Source organism: Ostrea edulis, chromosome 8 (genome assembly GCF_947568905.1).
Source record: "Ostrea edulis chromosome 8, xbOstEdul1.1, whole genome shotgun sequence".
NCBI lineage: Eukaryota > Metazoa > Mollusca > Bivalvia > Ostreida > Ostreidae > Ostrea > Ostrea edulis.
Genome location: NC_079171.1, coordinates 26000476 through 26017353, shown reverse-complemented (window position 1 = coordinate 26017353; position 16878 = coordinate 26000476). Strand labels below are relative to the sequence as shown.

The 16878-nt window shown below is 33.6% G+C and overlaps 1 long non-coding RNA gene and 1 pseudogene across 2 annotated transcripts; one reads left to right on the top strand and one right to left on the bottom strand.

Annotated features, from left to right (window-relative positions):
* Positions 1-287: 287 nt before the first annotated feature.
* On the bottom strand, positions 288-7172 carry LOC125662984 (uncharacterized; annotated as a pseudogene).
* Positions 7173-9598: 2426 nt separating this feature from the next.
* Positions 9599-15120, top strand: LOC125652788 (uncharacterized). Of its 2 annotated transcripts, XR_008798032.1 has the most exons (6): positions 9599-9679; positions 9876-9944; positions 10233-10338; positions 10691-10790; positions 10916-10992; positions 11192-15120. It is a non-coding gene; the product is annotated as an uncharacterized LOC125652788 (long non-coding RNA). The 2 variants fall into 2 exon arrangements; XR_008798033.1 differs by lacking the exon at positions 9876-9944.
* Positions 15121-16878: the final 1758 nt, after the last annotated feature.

Genomic DNA, 16878 nt, shown 5'->3' with positions numbered 1-16878 from the left:
ACACATCATCTGCTGGAGGCTGCCATTTTGCAAGATAAAGTTATCGCTCTTTAAGATATTTCCCACAATCCCATCTGTTTATGACGTATACCGGGCAATTGCCTCTCAGTGAAAGCATCTGATCATGTCTGACTGCAAATGATATCAATATGAGCCTGATTATAATGAAGAGGAATTATTAGCAGATTCAAATGAAAACACTAGTGCATTGGGATAAATTGATGAAAACGACACTCTTAATTCTTAAAGTTTTAATTTTGTATTCTTTATACAGGATTGTTCATTATCTTCACTTCATTCTTCACTTGAACATTCCTTAGCACATATGATGGACAATGACTGGGCAATTCTATCTGTATATGTTGCACAAAGTTGATTTATTCTTCAATATGGATTGAGAGTGGGATATTTTTGTCACTATTCATGTCTTCATTGAGCTGAAAATATAAAAATGAAATCAAACCATTAATTCATAACTTTAGTAATGAATTTTCATGAAAGCGCATGTACATGTATTTCACACAACAAAGAGCTTATTTTTCATAGCAGTTTTCTCTCTTTCTAATTTATTAGTACATCTGTTTACAAGAGAATCTTACAATGTGAACCTGTATAAAGCACAAATCAGTTGATTATCACTACACCCCTGCAGTAATTGCCACGTAAATGTCAAGACTTGAAAGATTAACTGCACAGGGGGAATTAAAATGACCTTGGTTGTAAAACTTTGTTAATCATTTAATAGAGAAGTGCATCAAATTACCTGTTTCCTTAGATGCTGATAGTCCAGGTTGGTCAATAGGTTCTGCATATGAGAGTTTTCATTGGTTTCCAAAAGAAAATGGATTAGCTGAAAAATAATGACTAATCAATTATATATACTTACTTCATATATACTATACTTCATATATACTATACTTCATATATACTATACTTCAGTTGTTTACTTGTACATTTTCAATTTCTTTAAAAACAATAGTATAATACAAAATGTGCTAGTGCTGTGATGATTTTTGAAAGTATTACATGTATCCTGCTTTTCCTCGTCTTTTTGAGCTATTTTCTCTTACTTCTTAGGCTTGCTGCCATCAAATATTTTAGTTACTGCATCTTCTTTTTAATAGGTTTCGGTGTGTATCCCAATATCTTAACTTAAATAGATATTAATTTAACTTTGAATATTTAAAAAGCAGTGTTTACCCATCCCTTCATATTTAGCCTGTACAAAATGTCCACTGGATAAGGATAGATTAAATTAGAAAATTATTATATAAGTAAAAGTTTGTTGTAAATAAACTCTGGTTATACACATGAAGAATTATTAGTATTTACTGAGTAAAAAGCAAATATAACGGGTACTTACCCTGATATCCTCTTTAAAAGACTCTTTCTCAAAATGCCGTTCAAAAACAAAAGATTCGTTTCCAAGGTTATGTATCCAATTATTGCACAATGTTCATAGTTTTAGGGGGAGATCAGGGATGCTAAAAGGTAGATACATGTATTCCTTTTCCTTTGACCACAGTGCAAAATTTCGCTTGAACTCCCGACATTTAGATCATAGATACTCTGTGTAGGAGTGTAATCGACTCGCTGCTAACAGCGAAAATACAACAACTCTAAAGAACACGTCCAGTGAGTCACGAGGCATCATCGACCGCGTCACGAGGCGTCGTCGTCCGCGTTTATACTTCCTGCAGGGTGACTTCCATTTTCGTCCTGTAGTTTCTCATCGTTAACTTCTTCTTTCCTTGTCAGCTGCTGGTGCCACATGTCAATGAATTGCCGCATACACGTCATCAGCCGCCATGATAAGAGATTCTCCCATTCAGCTCAGTTTTCAGTGTAAATGACAGATTAAATCTTGTTATCAGCAGCAATTATTTTTTCTATGCTAGATTTTGTTGTCTGCATGGTACCAGTTTTCACATATCAAAATTTGATTTTTGACCCTACTTTCCCTTTAACGTTATTTTAATGTTAATCTAAAGGACATTAGCTTAATGTTATAAGAAAATTGCCAGTATACTTGTAAAGAAGACTGTTGATACTTCATAAAGATAGTTGGACAGATAAGAACACTAGGTTAAAACTACATAAAATATTTTAGGGAAACATCTTGAAAACACCAACCTCCAGAACTGGATATATTTGATGTTGTCACCAGGAAAAGAATCCAAAATGGAAATGGTCTGTTCTGGCACATTTGCTGCCAACAGGTTTTTCAAAAGGAATAGAGAAAAATGTTCAATATTTTACCATTATTCTTCAATTGTCATGTTGAGCTTTGAATTTCAAAAACCAACTTTAATTATTTGTCTCTCTTCATTATGCTTGTGCCTTGCAGTTGTATGCATTGTGCATAATACCTTTAAATCTGGGTCTTGGTTTAAATTTATATAGTATATAAAATTTCATTTTATTTCTGTTTAATTCGCAAATATTAGCTTAAAAGTAAAACAATTAAAATTTCTATTATATAATTTTTTAATTCATACCTGAAGTTTAGATAATAGTGTATGTTGTTGAGGAAGCGTTTGTCAAGGATAACTTTCCTTAATGCTTCATGAGCTGGGCTTCCCTTTGTCATCCACACTTTGTCTCCTGTTGTATCGGACAGAGGGTCATGTGCACATGCACTAATGCCCATTTCGCTGTATGGCAGGAACCATTCATGTTCATTCACCACATGGTGCAGAACACCAACCCACATCCCCTGAAAACAATTACATTTTACGGTCAGACAGATCTTCATTTTCCTTTGCAGTGACATGAAATGCATTAACACTGCATTTACAAGAAAATTTGGTATTGATATGTGTTGCATTCCTTATTTACATGTACTTTTATTTTTATTTCTTTTTTTTTTTTAATATACACATACCATGAATTCATCCAAGTTGCCTGCAGTTTTGCAAACATACCAAAAATGATTTACAATGTCCCTTGACCATTTCTGCAAATCTGAGCAGCTTTTATCCTGACCTGCCTGCAATATTCATGTATCTTTTAAAAAACATCCCTGTAAAGACTATAGCAGCAAATAAATGCCACCTTCACTGGCTGAAACTCTTAACTTCAAAACAACATATAATTCAAAATTTTACTTACAGCAATTAATTTTCCCCCAAGATTTTTAGCAGCGTGCCAAATATCACGGCTGTGCTTTATCTCTGGATAATCCTTCCCTGCAATGCAGTTATAAAAATAAGTTATGATATTGTACATTCTTAATCTAGTAGGATGTTTTAATACATGCAGAATAATACAAGAGTTCACTAAAAAAGCTTACGCATCATAGCACCTATCTGGAGATGTGTATCTGTAACAATCTCTGACACAGTCAAATCCTTATCCTGGAGTTCTTGCAGGCATCTTAGAAACCCAACCTTCTCAAGGTTACCACTTTTCCTGTCTGTTTCTCTTTTATCAAGGGTTTTTACAGAGATTATTTTTTTTGTCCTATCCTCCATAAATGTGTAGGTACAGTACTGGGCACAGTGCCCAGGACTGTCCATTCTGCCATCTCCTGCAATACACATATCCTTGAAAAATATTTTTTACATGTACTTATGATTACTATAACTACATGTACTAGTATATATTGCCTCACTCGACATTTAATAAAACTGCATGCAGAATATTTTTATTACCGAGAAGAATAAGATCTCTGCCAGTCAGCTCGTCCACTATCTCTGTCTGCTTTGCTGTCCAAAGCCCATCAACAGCTGACACAAGGTATCTGCTTTGGATTCTTGTGAAGGTTGACTCGCCTGGAAATCTTAGTTTCAGGAACCTAGCGAAGAGTTCAATTTTTCTGAAGTTGTTCCCCGAAAAGAGAATTGAAGCTGAAACCATTAAGTCACCAGCATGAAGACACCTATTCAGGACTGGTTGTGAACACCACTTCTCAGCTTCATGAGATTTAGGATAAACCTATGAAACAAAACCAGAATTTTCTTTTTAAATAAAAGCTGAAAAATTATTACATATTTGATAATATGCACACCATTGCAATATATGGATGTCACTATAACTGTACCCATTTTAAATATAAGGCTGATCCAACATGATGAACTACAATATCCACATCCTCCCCACAACCTTTAACTTGACAAGTCCTGGAAACTTTCATGTTGGCCAATGCTATCAACTGGTTCAGGAAAACAAGGGCAGTTTCATTGGGTGTCACTTTTTCTGGTATGTCCTCAGCCTGCAACACTCGTGTGATTGACGGCCCTCCTCCTACATCTGCTTCTATTGCCTCTTCTTCCTCGTCTTCTTCTGCATCTTCTTCATCTGGGAACACTGCTTTCATGCCTGGACAGTCTTCAATGTCTGTTACATCTTTTGGTCTTAAATATAATATGATTTTTTTTCAAAAGGCAATACTGCAGAAATGCATCACTTGTATTGATTATCTGTACTTATATGTAGTAAACATTTGACATTAGAAACCTGACAAGAACAAATATTCAGATTTACCCTAGGGATATGTTGAAACTTGGCTGATATTCTGATACATCATCATCTTCATCCATTGATTCCTCTGTGATGTCGATGCTTAATCTGAAATAAAGATTAGTAATAAAATTCACAAAATTCAGGCAATTTTCAAAAAGAGAGGTGATGTAATGCTTCATTTGTCATAATACATTACGTTCTGTAAAAAGACAGTGAAATCATTTATCAAATAATTGTAACTCGCAACATGTATACATCAAGTACATGTACTTACTCCAAGGGATCCAAAAAAGATGAGGAAAATTTTCCCTTTGCCTTTTTGCTGCAATATCAAATTACACAATTATTATTGTTACGATATAAGTACAGTTATTTCAACAATAATTTGGAAGAAATATTTTTTCATCCTGTTTGGGAGGAATTTTACATTGAAATTTGGAAACCAATTTGTGAAGAGATAGTCTATTTGGGGGAAAACTAACATATTTCCTAGAGGATATTACACCTCTATTTGGTTAATATTTTTTGGAAAAACACTTAAAAACATGTTCATATTTATAACCAATATTTTTAAATTTCATATTCTCGGTATTGGATTAAAACATTGCTACATGGTTGTATAAAATTATAAAGATTAATCACAGTACCTTGTTGATGGTCCTGGACCAGGCTGATCTAGTTCTTCAACTCCTGACATAGTTCTGGAAAACATTTTATTACACATACATGTACTCACATTTCCAAATGACTTTGTCCGAGATAAAAGTACAAGTAAGGTAAAAGCTCTGCATCATCATAAAAGGATTTGTGACAGAACTCCAAGCTTTCTCGCTGTGTGTTCACTGTGTTGCTTAGTAACATAATGGACATGCAAGGTAGCAGATTCCTCATTATTGAATGAAAATATTTTTTATTGAATCCAGGATAAGGTGAAAATGTAAATATGAGGAAAACCATCTGGTTTTTGATTTTATGATGAAAATAATCGGTTTGCTCAGGAAACTGATTGATCATAAAATCAAAACAACTAGACAGTTATTCCTAAATATATACATGTATATGTAAGCAAAAGCACACAAAAATCTCAGATGAAAACACATTAAAACTTACGGATCTGTTGCTGGTTTCCCAGATTCTCCTGACGATATATCTGATAATCCCTGTGGGATTCTGGCCAAAATGTGTACTTTTCAGCTCTGCTCTAGGGGTTGATGAAGATACATGTTGTACCTTCTGTGCCTCCCGATCAGCTTCGAATCTGATTTATCAAATAATCGATACTATTCAAATATTTCTGGAGTTTTCAAAATATCTCAAATGAAATATCTCATTTTTAGCGGTGGTATATATACTACTAATACTACTTAGTTCAGAACATCAATACCCCTTTGGGGGCCCCATCATATCTGCAGAGAAGTAAAATGTTTTTAGGCGTTTACCACTGATACTCCGAAAATTTTGATTAATAACATTCTAGTCTATAATTCCTCTTACGTTAAAAAACTTAACACAAGGACCTCGCTTAAGCTGAAAAGCTAATGATTGAAACATTCTGACAATACTTGCAAACGAACCTGTCAAGTAAATATCCCGCAACTTCATGATTGAACTTCATGTCCAGTTCTGCCTTAACTCTGTTCCATCGTTCATGATGCTCTCCGATGAAGATCTTCTCTTTACTTCTTTGCTTTTCTCGCTGAATCCGTTAAACTTGATGTGCCCGCTGGTCTTCCTCGCTTTCTCACCGTCGCCATTGTTGATTTGTTCCAAATATAGTATCACGTGATCAAATTAAGGCGGAGTTATTCAAATCTCTGTTTTTTTGGTGGAGTCGGTAAGAAAATCGGCAATTTAATTAAAGCTTATGCTATCTTTGTAACGCGATTGACTTAAATTGTGTAATTTACAGAAAAGTTTTATCTTTAAATAGAGTAATGAAATAAATAACAAGATCTTATAATTTTAGTCATTAAGACATACGCCAAGTATACCTTTAATTTCCAAGTAGACTAAGTTCAACAACCTGTCATGTTCTCACTTTTTTTTAGAAAATCAAAATCCATCTCACATTCACATCTTCAATACCCATACAAACACTCCACAAAATAAGAAGGTTCTCACTTGAAAACTGTGGGAGGAGTTGGGCAGACAAATTATGTACCCTCCATGGAATATTAATTTCCAAATAGAGTAAAATTCAACAACCTGTAATTTTCTTTAAAATTGTAGAAAATCAAACTCCATCCCACATGCACATCTTCAATACCAATACAAACACTCCACAAAATAAGATGGTCCTCACTTGAAAACTGCGGGAGGAGTAGGGCGGACAAATTATGTACCCTCCATATAATAATTATTTCCAAACAAAGGGGTAAAACTCCTGGAAGAAAGGTCGAAATGGATCAAAATTGCAGTATGATCTAGAGTGACCCACAAAGAAGCTACACAGCAAGTTACAGCATATGTGAAAGGGAAATGAAATTATAAAGAGAAAACCCCGAACGGACGGATGTAGAGACATCGCTGTACCATAATACGTCCCGTCTAAAGACGGACGTGTCTTTAGACGTATAAAAAGGTATATTTAAATTCAAACATTGTCCATTAATATATAACAAAGCCAAAATGAATAACATGGAACTAAAGGTATACAGATCAAAATTACGGGTAGTAATTATCATGTACATGGAATGCAGATAACTAAAGATAGCGAATAATTGAAGGTAATCATTAATTCAAGTATTACATTGCATGCGATTTCTATTGATGTGCGCATCAAACCAACAACTGCTCTTGTCAATTGTATTCATGTGCGCATCCATGATATGACATTCTTGTACTTCTCTGTGTGTTTTTCATAACATAAGAACTGATTTACTTTTTAGATCCATCCCAATGGATTCCCCATTCATGTGGCTAAAAGGCGATATTGTTAAACTGAAGGGCCCAAGATGGATCTGGTGCATGGGATAAAGACACCAGTGGGTCTTACTACACTGACTTTTCTAAGAAAAGGCACTGATTACATTCTCGCACCGGCTTACGCACCGGACGTAATGCCCATGCGCAATGTTTTGTTTGTTTTAGTTTTGGATCGGGATCGAAATTTAGACATTGATTCTCTTGGCGCGGCGGTTGTAAACATACGTTACATAATACCATATCAATACGGTTCGGGTTTGCAGGTTTTTGTTGATGTCAATAACTCCATTGAAATGAATGGGAATCGAAATTTAGAAATTAAATATTTTACATGACGGGGTCGGTGTAAAGTTATGATAAGTGTAATGTCCTGATTGACCTGATGGGCAATAATTCTATCCACACTATTTAAAGCATATTTTAAAAATATGATATTTTAAGATTTGTCCTAATTGAATATACGTTTTTCTTTCATAAAATAATAATTTTAAAGAAAATGCATGCAGTTTAATTCATCGTTTTCAAAACTGACGGGTGTAATGTCCTGATGACATTTCTACAAAAAAGATACATTTTTACAATGTTTTATGCACCCAAATACCCTAATAATCCACGGGTTTTGTTTTAGATTTTCTGAGTTGGTGATCCACATTTCATATATATACATATGTGTAAAACTCCAAAGTGCGATGGTCACGGCAAACCCCGATGGTCTGCGCCAAACCACGATGGTGTGACACGTCAAAGTGCGATGGTCTGACACACCAAAGTGCGATACGCCGAAATCCAATGGTTTGTAAAAGACACAGTGTTGTGGTACAGACTGTACCAACCGTGTGTTGTTTCACTAAAATATCAGTGCAAAATCCATGCATAAAAAATAAGTTCAACTTATTTCATTACCATCTAGAGTTGCATGTCGTGTTATTAAATACAAAACTTTCCAACGCGAAATGGTATAGAATGTTTTGCATTATAGCATATCCCCAGGATTTATTACGTGTATGTCACAAGTAATAAATGATCATGAATTAAAGAATGTTTGGGCGAAGAAGATAGTTCGACAACAAGTGTTCTTTGCCGTTCTCACTATCCTCAACCTTGAATACCTTGCCGTTGCTGTCGTCCGTGTTGCATTTCTTCGGTTTCATTTTGAAAGACGTTAAGAATGACGTCACAATGACGAGACGCCACAAACGTTACTGAACTCCACACCATCGGACTTTGGCGTGGCCATCACACTTTGACGTCCGTAACGTTAACAAACCATCGCACTTTGGCACAGACCATCGCACTTTGGCGTGACCATCGCACTTTGGAGCGACCATCGCACTTTAGAGTCTTACATATGGTGCATCAAAATTGGTACCGTATAAGTTTTACATATATATATATATATATATATATGAAGAAATCAACGCAGTTGTTAAATAATTTAAAAGAATAAAATCCAAAATTATCACATAATAATCAATGATCAGTTCCAGCTAGTACTTTCGCCTTACAGCTCTTCATGCAGTTTGTCATGAATGTTTCAGTTTCATAGTAACGTTAAAATTTAAACGTTCATTGTGATGATATAACGCCAGGTAACGATGTATCCATCATTTTATTTTAGAATACTTTCATTTATGCTATGTTCTTGAATCATAGATGTAGTTGATGTATGGTCAGCTGGAAGTGGAAGGAGAGCTGCATTTAAGAACATCTTGCTAGCAATTATTAATGGAATCCGAATAACAACCAACTCATTACGAGAGATGAAGGGTTTTATTCCAGACGAGGTATTACTATGTAACCATTGTTTTAATATTTGCCTCTTTTCTTGCAATGAATTTATTTTTAACCTAAATTACGACAAGGAGGTTTCTTGTGGGCCTTAATCCTTCAATTAAATCTTTTTTTGTTTTTATATGGTCTTGATGATATATAAATAGTCAATAGGTAATCATTTCAAGGGATTTATTTTGTGTTAAAGCTGTGTAATATTATTTCGTAGGTGATAGATGCATACCTAGGCATACTTTGTTCCAAATTCTCAGCGAGTATTATGATTTATTAAAAATGATATTTTGATAGGAAATAATCCTGATTTTATTTTTCTTTACAAATGAAAAATTTATAGCGAGTCGATTTAATACATGTACTTGTGTATATTATGTTTGATTTTAAATACCTATAAGAATTTTCTCTTTGATTTGACAAACAGGTTAATGGAAACTACTCTTTCATCCCATGCACTGTATCATCAATGATGTTTCATAGTCGACAACAGTCAGCTATTCCAGATGTAAGTACATAATTTTTGTGGGCATCAAATGAAAATTTTATCAGAGTTAATACTAATTGAGATATCAGTGTTCAAGATCATCAGAGTGATTATATTATGAATTATCAATATTGTCCAAAACTGTTTTCAAGGTATGGTGGTGAACAAAATATCTGAGTGCAAGATACCAAATTTTGACTATATTTTTTTGTGCTAGGTCTTAAGAGAAAATACCAGCAAAATTTTGACTGTTGTTAACAGAAGATACATTCATTGGATTTTACTGGTATGTTCATTCAGTTAAGCTAGAACAAAGTTGTTGGAGGCATTAAGTTTTACCACTGTCCATCACACGTTGCGCAACTTCTTTTAAATAATTCTTAAAAGTTTCCTTTAACTTAGTGATATTACAATTTGAATTATGAAATATAAATGTGACAAAATGATTGCAATATTGACATTGACAAACAGTAAAACCCTTTTCTTATGAATAAAATAACCTGGTTTTTTTTATTTCATTAATCATCTTCAGGTAACGCACAATTCCTGACTTTTTGTTTGCTTTTTTGTTCAGGCGATTCCTTACCAACATAAAGCATGAGAGGGAAGGTTGGAGATACTGTCAAATACAACACTCTAAACAACAAGGCAATAATTTCTGTGGAATTCACTGCTTAAAAGTAAGTTCATTCTTTAATTCTTTTCCTCAACTTGATCACTAATGTATTTTCAGGCCATTAAATCTATTTTCTTCTAACCAACTGATTAAACTTTGAGAATGTTATTACATATTTTTGTGTGGGTTTGATAATTACCACAGAAGTCAGATTAAACATTTATTATTTTTTTTAATAATACACACTTGGATTTTGCTGTTTGTGAGTTGGTATTTGAAATCTGCTGATTGGCGACAGACTTCATTTTAGTATTTAAAGATTATTGTAATTTATATATCAGTTGTAGCACGATGTCCATATGTGTATAATATTTAGATATCATTTGATGCAGTTTTTATTCATATACTTTTAATAGCTTGCAGAGTCATTGGTAGCTGGTTCTTCTTTGTATATCAGCCCAGATAGTGTTTCGGAATATCGATGTCAGATCTTCAAAACATTGATTAACAATCAAGGTAAACATGATTACAGACTTCTTATGGATATTGCAGGTGTCAATCAAGTACATGTATATAAAGAAGTACATTTTGATATGTTATGGGTAAATTTTTGCTATTTTCTTTTTCTTGTTTTATTAAAGATACCCAAACCATATATATCTGCAGGGTGTGCATGAAGAAAACCCCTTCAGCTGCTGCAGGGAAGAAGATTGCATGGGTAAATAGTACTTTCTTTCTACTTACATACATCAGCTGGGAGAGGGCCTACATAGGCTCTGCCTGTTGCCCAATCCTGTAGAGTTTCTCAATAAAATATGTTTAAATTAACATCAGCTTTTAATATAATATTTTTACAATATCTACTTTGTGTAGATAAAATGTGTTGGGGTTGTATTGAGTTCTAAATTTTGTTTCAGGTTGGATGTGATTCTTGCCAGTTGTATTGGATCCATCGATCATGCTCTGGATTAGAACGCGTTTCTTCACAGATAATTTTTATCTGTGATATTTGTGAATTGAAACAGTGACTGAAAAGTTGAAATTTCCCATTTTTGGCCACGTTGCACAATGTGCATACATCTTATGAAATGGTGAATGGCTGGTGGGTGTTCCTGTAATAGGGTACCTTCTTTGTGTAATTTACTCCTCTCACACTTTTACTTGACATTCCTCAAACTTTTCACAATTTCATCTTCTTCTCCAGAACCACTGGGCCAATTTGAAACAAACGTGGCCAAAAACATCCTTGAGTGAAAGGCTTTCAAGTGTGTTCAAATGAAGGGCCATGTCCCGTTCAAAGGAAAGATAATCACAAAAATAGGGTGGGATCATTAAAAAATCTTCTCAAGAACCACTGGGCCAGAAGAACTGAAAATTACATGAGAGCTTCCTGAAATAGTGCAGATTCAAGTTTGTTAAAATTATGGTCCATTGTGTAAGTAACTCCTATCACATCTCTTACTTGACATTCCTCAAACTTTGTACAGCTATTATCTCATAAAACACATTGATGTACTGGAGGTATTCACGTACAACATGTATGTATGTTTTCATGTCTGTTTTTCTGTGCTTCTTTTTCTTTCTTTATGTACTGCATTAAGGTTTGTGTTTTTAAAAAAAATGGCATATGTTTGATTTATTTTTACACTGTCTGTTAACATGTTTGTGAATATCCACATGTTGCTATAAATAAATAAACTACTACTACTATAGAAATATTAAAGATGTGCATCTGTCTTATTGGAAGCGATAAGCCATTTTTTGAAAAATTTACATGTATACGATGTAGTTAAACTTTTTCATTTTTAATCATGATACCTACTTTGTGTAGCTAACTCCTCTCACAGCATTTACTTGCCATCTTTCAGACCTTGTGCATTATAGATGTTATAAAAACATTGAAGGTATATGTTTGACATTTTAAAGGTGCTTTTTTTTGTTTCCAATGAATTCTATTTTTCATATGTTATTTTTCCAGTATGTTTAGTACTGCTGTCTCTATGATACATAACATATTTTAAAGCAACCCAGCCATTTCTTCACCATGTCCGTCCGTCTATGTGTCCGTAGTCATCATTTGTCCAGAGGATATCTTTAACACCAATGAACAGATTTCATTAAAACAATATTGTATATCTTATATGAATAATGAAGTTGTGCACCTGCTATTTTGATTGAGATATGTTAACATTCAAGGAAGTTGTGGATATTTTTCTATAAACTTTGTATATATATTATGTATATAATGAAGTTGTGCTTCTGTCATTTTTATTGAGATTCATTTTCAAGGAAATTATGAATACTTTCATTTTACAGGTGTTTTGGTTTAGTCATTGTAATGGTGTGTTCTTTTACAGAGACTACTGCATTGGTTTAGGAGAGGGTATATTCGAATCATCTGTCTGTGGATGATTTTGTAAATAAAAGATGTATCATTTTCTGGCTCATGTACGCTGAATAATACATGTAGTATTAGGGGTATAAGTCCCACTAAGACAGTTCTAGATTCACAATCAGCAGGTTTATTATTCACGACATTTGTGTGACAAAAATTTTATTTGCTTTCTGAAACGTGTTCTGAAAACTACATTATAATAAAACTGAAGAAAAATTACAATATGTATTCATGTTTTCTCATCTATGATAAATAAATAACTATGAAACACTTCATTTATTTCTGGAAATGAAATCAATTATGGTTTATATGAAAATTTCTTTGAACTGACATTAGAAGGATTACTTAATTGGAATACAATGTAACCGTGCTGGGATGAAATAATGTCCAACCCCCATAGATAAACAGTATTATCATGTGCATTCTAAGCATGAAATATACACCCAAGTGAGAATGTATGTACTTTTGATTCGTAAAAAGAGAATTGCTACAGGAACACGTTTGAATTTCTGACCACCATGGAACTAAGTGCGGTGTCTACTTATGACTGCAGTACAAGTAATATTCACAATACGAACAATTTTGGTACTTGCTCGGTAAACCTAGGTACCTTATAAGGTGAAATTATGATATATTGTTACGTAATCAGTTTATTGCGCAAAAATGACAAAATTGTTTTCATTTTTTTAAAAATGAAATTCAAGGTGTATGGGGTTTTATAGGAATTAACACAGAGGACAGATAAACATTTATACTATTTTAGTTCCTGGGCTGAAAAGAAGACCTATCTTGATTTTGCCCGCATCAATCCAATATTAATGCATGCAATAATTCATTTGATACTGAATATCCACTTTGGAATAAGTGGTCTCTATCGTGAAAATGAAGCTCTCTTTGGATGACAGTAATAATGATGCGCGTATATCCCGAAGTAGACTGATATAAAATACACCTTCCAGAATTAGACACGTAACTGGTATCATTTAATAATTTAAGCGATTAAAATGAAAATATCTGCATTGGATATATGGAAAGGTAATTAATGAAAGCATAATTGAATTGCAGTACACAACAATTCAATAGATGAGAACAATAATCAATTTGATGCGATTTCTAACTCTTATCCTTGGACGAATTTGGCTCCACTTTTTTGGCACGCTGTTTTTTGCTATATTTAGCTCTAAAACTTCATAGTTGAGCATCACTGAAGAGACATTATTTGTCGAAATGCGCATCTGGTGCATCAAAATTGGTACCGTACAAGTTTTACATATTGCCATCTATACACAATTTACCTGTAGAATTACCCGTGCAAAACACCAGTATTTGGATAGAGAATTCACGTAACCATTTTATTGTGTAGAGGTGACAAAATTATTTTCATTTTTTAAAATCAAATTAAAAGTATATGGGTTTCAGCGAAAGAGTTAACAACGGGGACAGAAAAGCATTTATAATATTTTAGTTCCTGGGCTGAAAAGAAGACCTACCAGTAAATATACTTCAGGTGAAAAAAAATGGTGATAAAAATTTCCCCTTGCATCAAACCGACCTTATTAGTGAAATTAAATTATCGTATTGGAAACTATTCACAGTAGCACAAGATTTGACATTTATGTACATAGACTTTATTCAAATTTTAAAGTGGGAATGAAACTTCATTAAAAGTAACATCAATTCAATTAAAGATCTCTTCAAATAATTAATGATATCTTCAATTCTGAATTATTGCCTCTATTAATTGAATTGATAATATCATCAATTCTTCAGCTGAATTGATGCGCGCTTTAATTGAATTAACGATCTCTTCAACTGAATTAATGATATCAACGATTGAATTCATGTGCGCTACAATTCAATTGAAGAGAACAATAATTGATATAATGCATTAAATCAATTGATGAGAGCAATAATTGAATTGATGCGCGCATTAATTCAATTATTGCTCTCTTCGGTTGATTAATGATATCTTTAATTCATTTGAAGAGAGCAATAATTCTTTCAGAGATAGCAACTATATGATTAAAGATATCTTCAATTCAACATATCCGCAATTGAATTAATTATCTTTTTGATTGAATTGTTGCTCTCTTTTAAAAAAAAGAATTGATGTGCGCATTATTGCGAGCTATATTTCTATGAAATTGATGTCCTTGCGCTAGTTACGTATTTTAATATCTTTTATCACCTCTGAAAAGCAGACAAAAATCATCCCACTACTCTGTTTGGAAAAAAGTAAAAATAAAAAGGAAAGGCAGAGGGAGAAAGATAAAAAAGAAAAGAAATTAATATAAATTCAAAAAAGAAGTAAGGAAGACAAATGATTGAACAATGTTACATTCGGCGTCTGACAATTCAGCATGACGGTGAATATATGGATATAATTGTTAGTAAAAACTTTGTATGATGCTTGTGATTTAATTGACAAATAAGTCCAATGCAAGGTGAAAATAACGAACAGTGATCAATCTCATAACTCCTACAAGCAATACAAAATAGATAGTTGGGCAAACACGGACCCCTGGACACACCAGAGGTAGGATCATGTGCCTAGGAGGAGTAAGCATCCCCTGTTGACCGGTCACACCCGCCGTGAGCCCTAATGTAAAGACTACGATTTCTTATGCATGGTGCTTGAGATTTAGCTGATACATATTTATAAACCTGGTGCTAAGGCTACAAGTTATTACTATACACGGTGCTTGTGATTTAGTTGATATACAAGACCGGTGCTAAGACTACAAGTTATTACTGTGCACAGTGCTTGTGATTTAGTTGATATACAAGTCCGGTGCTAAGACTACAAGTTATTACTGTGCACAGTGCTTGTGATTTAGTTGATATACAAGTCCGGTGCTAAGACTACAAGTTATTACTGTGCACAGTGCTTGTGATTTAGTTGATATACAAGTCCGGTGCTAAGACTACAAGTTATTACTGTGCACAGTGCTTGTGATTTAATTGATATACAAGTCCGGTGCTAAGGCTATAAGTTATTACTGTGCACAGTGCTTGTGATTTAATTGATATACAAGTCCGGTGCTAAGGCTACAAGTTATTACTGTGCACAGTGCTTGTGATTTAGTTGATATACAAGTCCGGTGCTAAGGCTACAAGTTATTACTGTGCACAGTGCTTGTGATTTAATTGATATACAAGTCCGGTGCTAAGGCTACAAGTTATTACTGTGCACAGTGCTTGTGATTTAATTGATATACAAGTCCGGTGCTAAGGCTATAAGTTATTATTGTGCACAGTGCTTGTGATTTAGTTGATATACAAGACCGGTGCTAAGGCTATAAGTTATTACTGTGCACAGTGCTTGTGATTTAGTTGATATACAAGTCCGGTGCTAAGGCTACAAGTTATTACTGTGCACAGTGCTTGTGATTTAGTTGATATACAAGTCCGGTGCTAAGGCTATAAGTTATTACTGTGCATATTATTAATGCTATAATTCTTTAAGTGCTTAATTATTATTTCTTCCCTTTAAATAACCAATAATACACATGAAAGCGCAGTAAATTTGCCTGGTGAGCAATATAGACAGCCAGCATTTAATTTTTGAAAAAGCAATTCAAATTTTCAAATATAACATATACCTTGTTTTACAATATCTATTGCACTTAGTGCATTACAAAGGCATAGTAATATAGACCATATATAACACAAACAGTTGGTCATTTCGCCTACATCAACACAATGCTCACATATGCTTTAAAAAGTAGAATGATGGATCAATATACCACGAACCCTCAAAATTGCTGCAATATCGCTGACATAGAAATAAACACCAAACAATCTGTATTAGTACATTAACCACAGTCAGAGTAAAAAAAAGCATTATATAACAACAATAATTAAAATTACAATACTTTGGGTATCACGTACATATCCATTATTCAGAAAAATAAATCAAATTGAAATTGTTCTATGCGTACAGTCAAAAGACATAGCTTTATCTCATGTTTTATCATGTTTATCTGTTGGACTATCACACAGATAATCAAAATTCTATTCCTGACTGGCCATAAATACATATTGGTTCCATGTCAAATACGATGCAAAAGTGAAGTCTTCTAGAGATAAAAAACAATGCATAAACAAAGTTAACTTTAGACAGATTTCTGGTACACAGTATATAAGTAGTTTGCCTATGTGCATGTAATCTTCATAAGCTTCCTCAAAATTCTAATATGATGAGTTCTA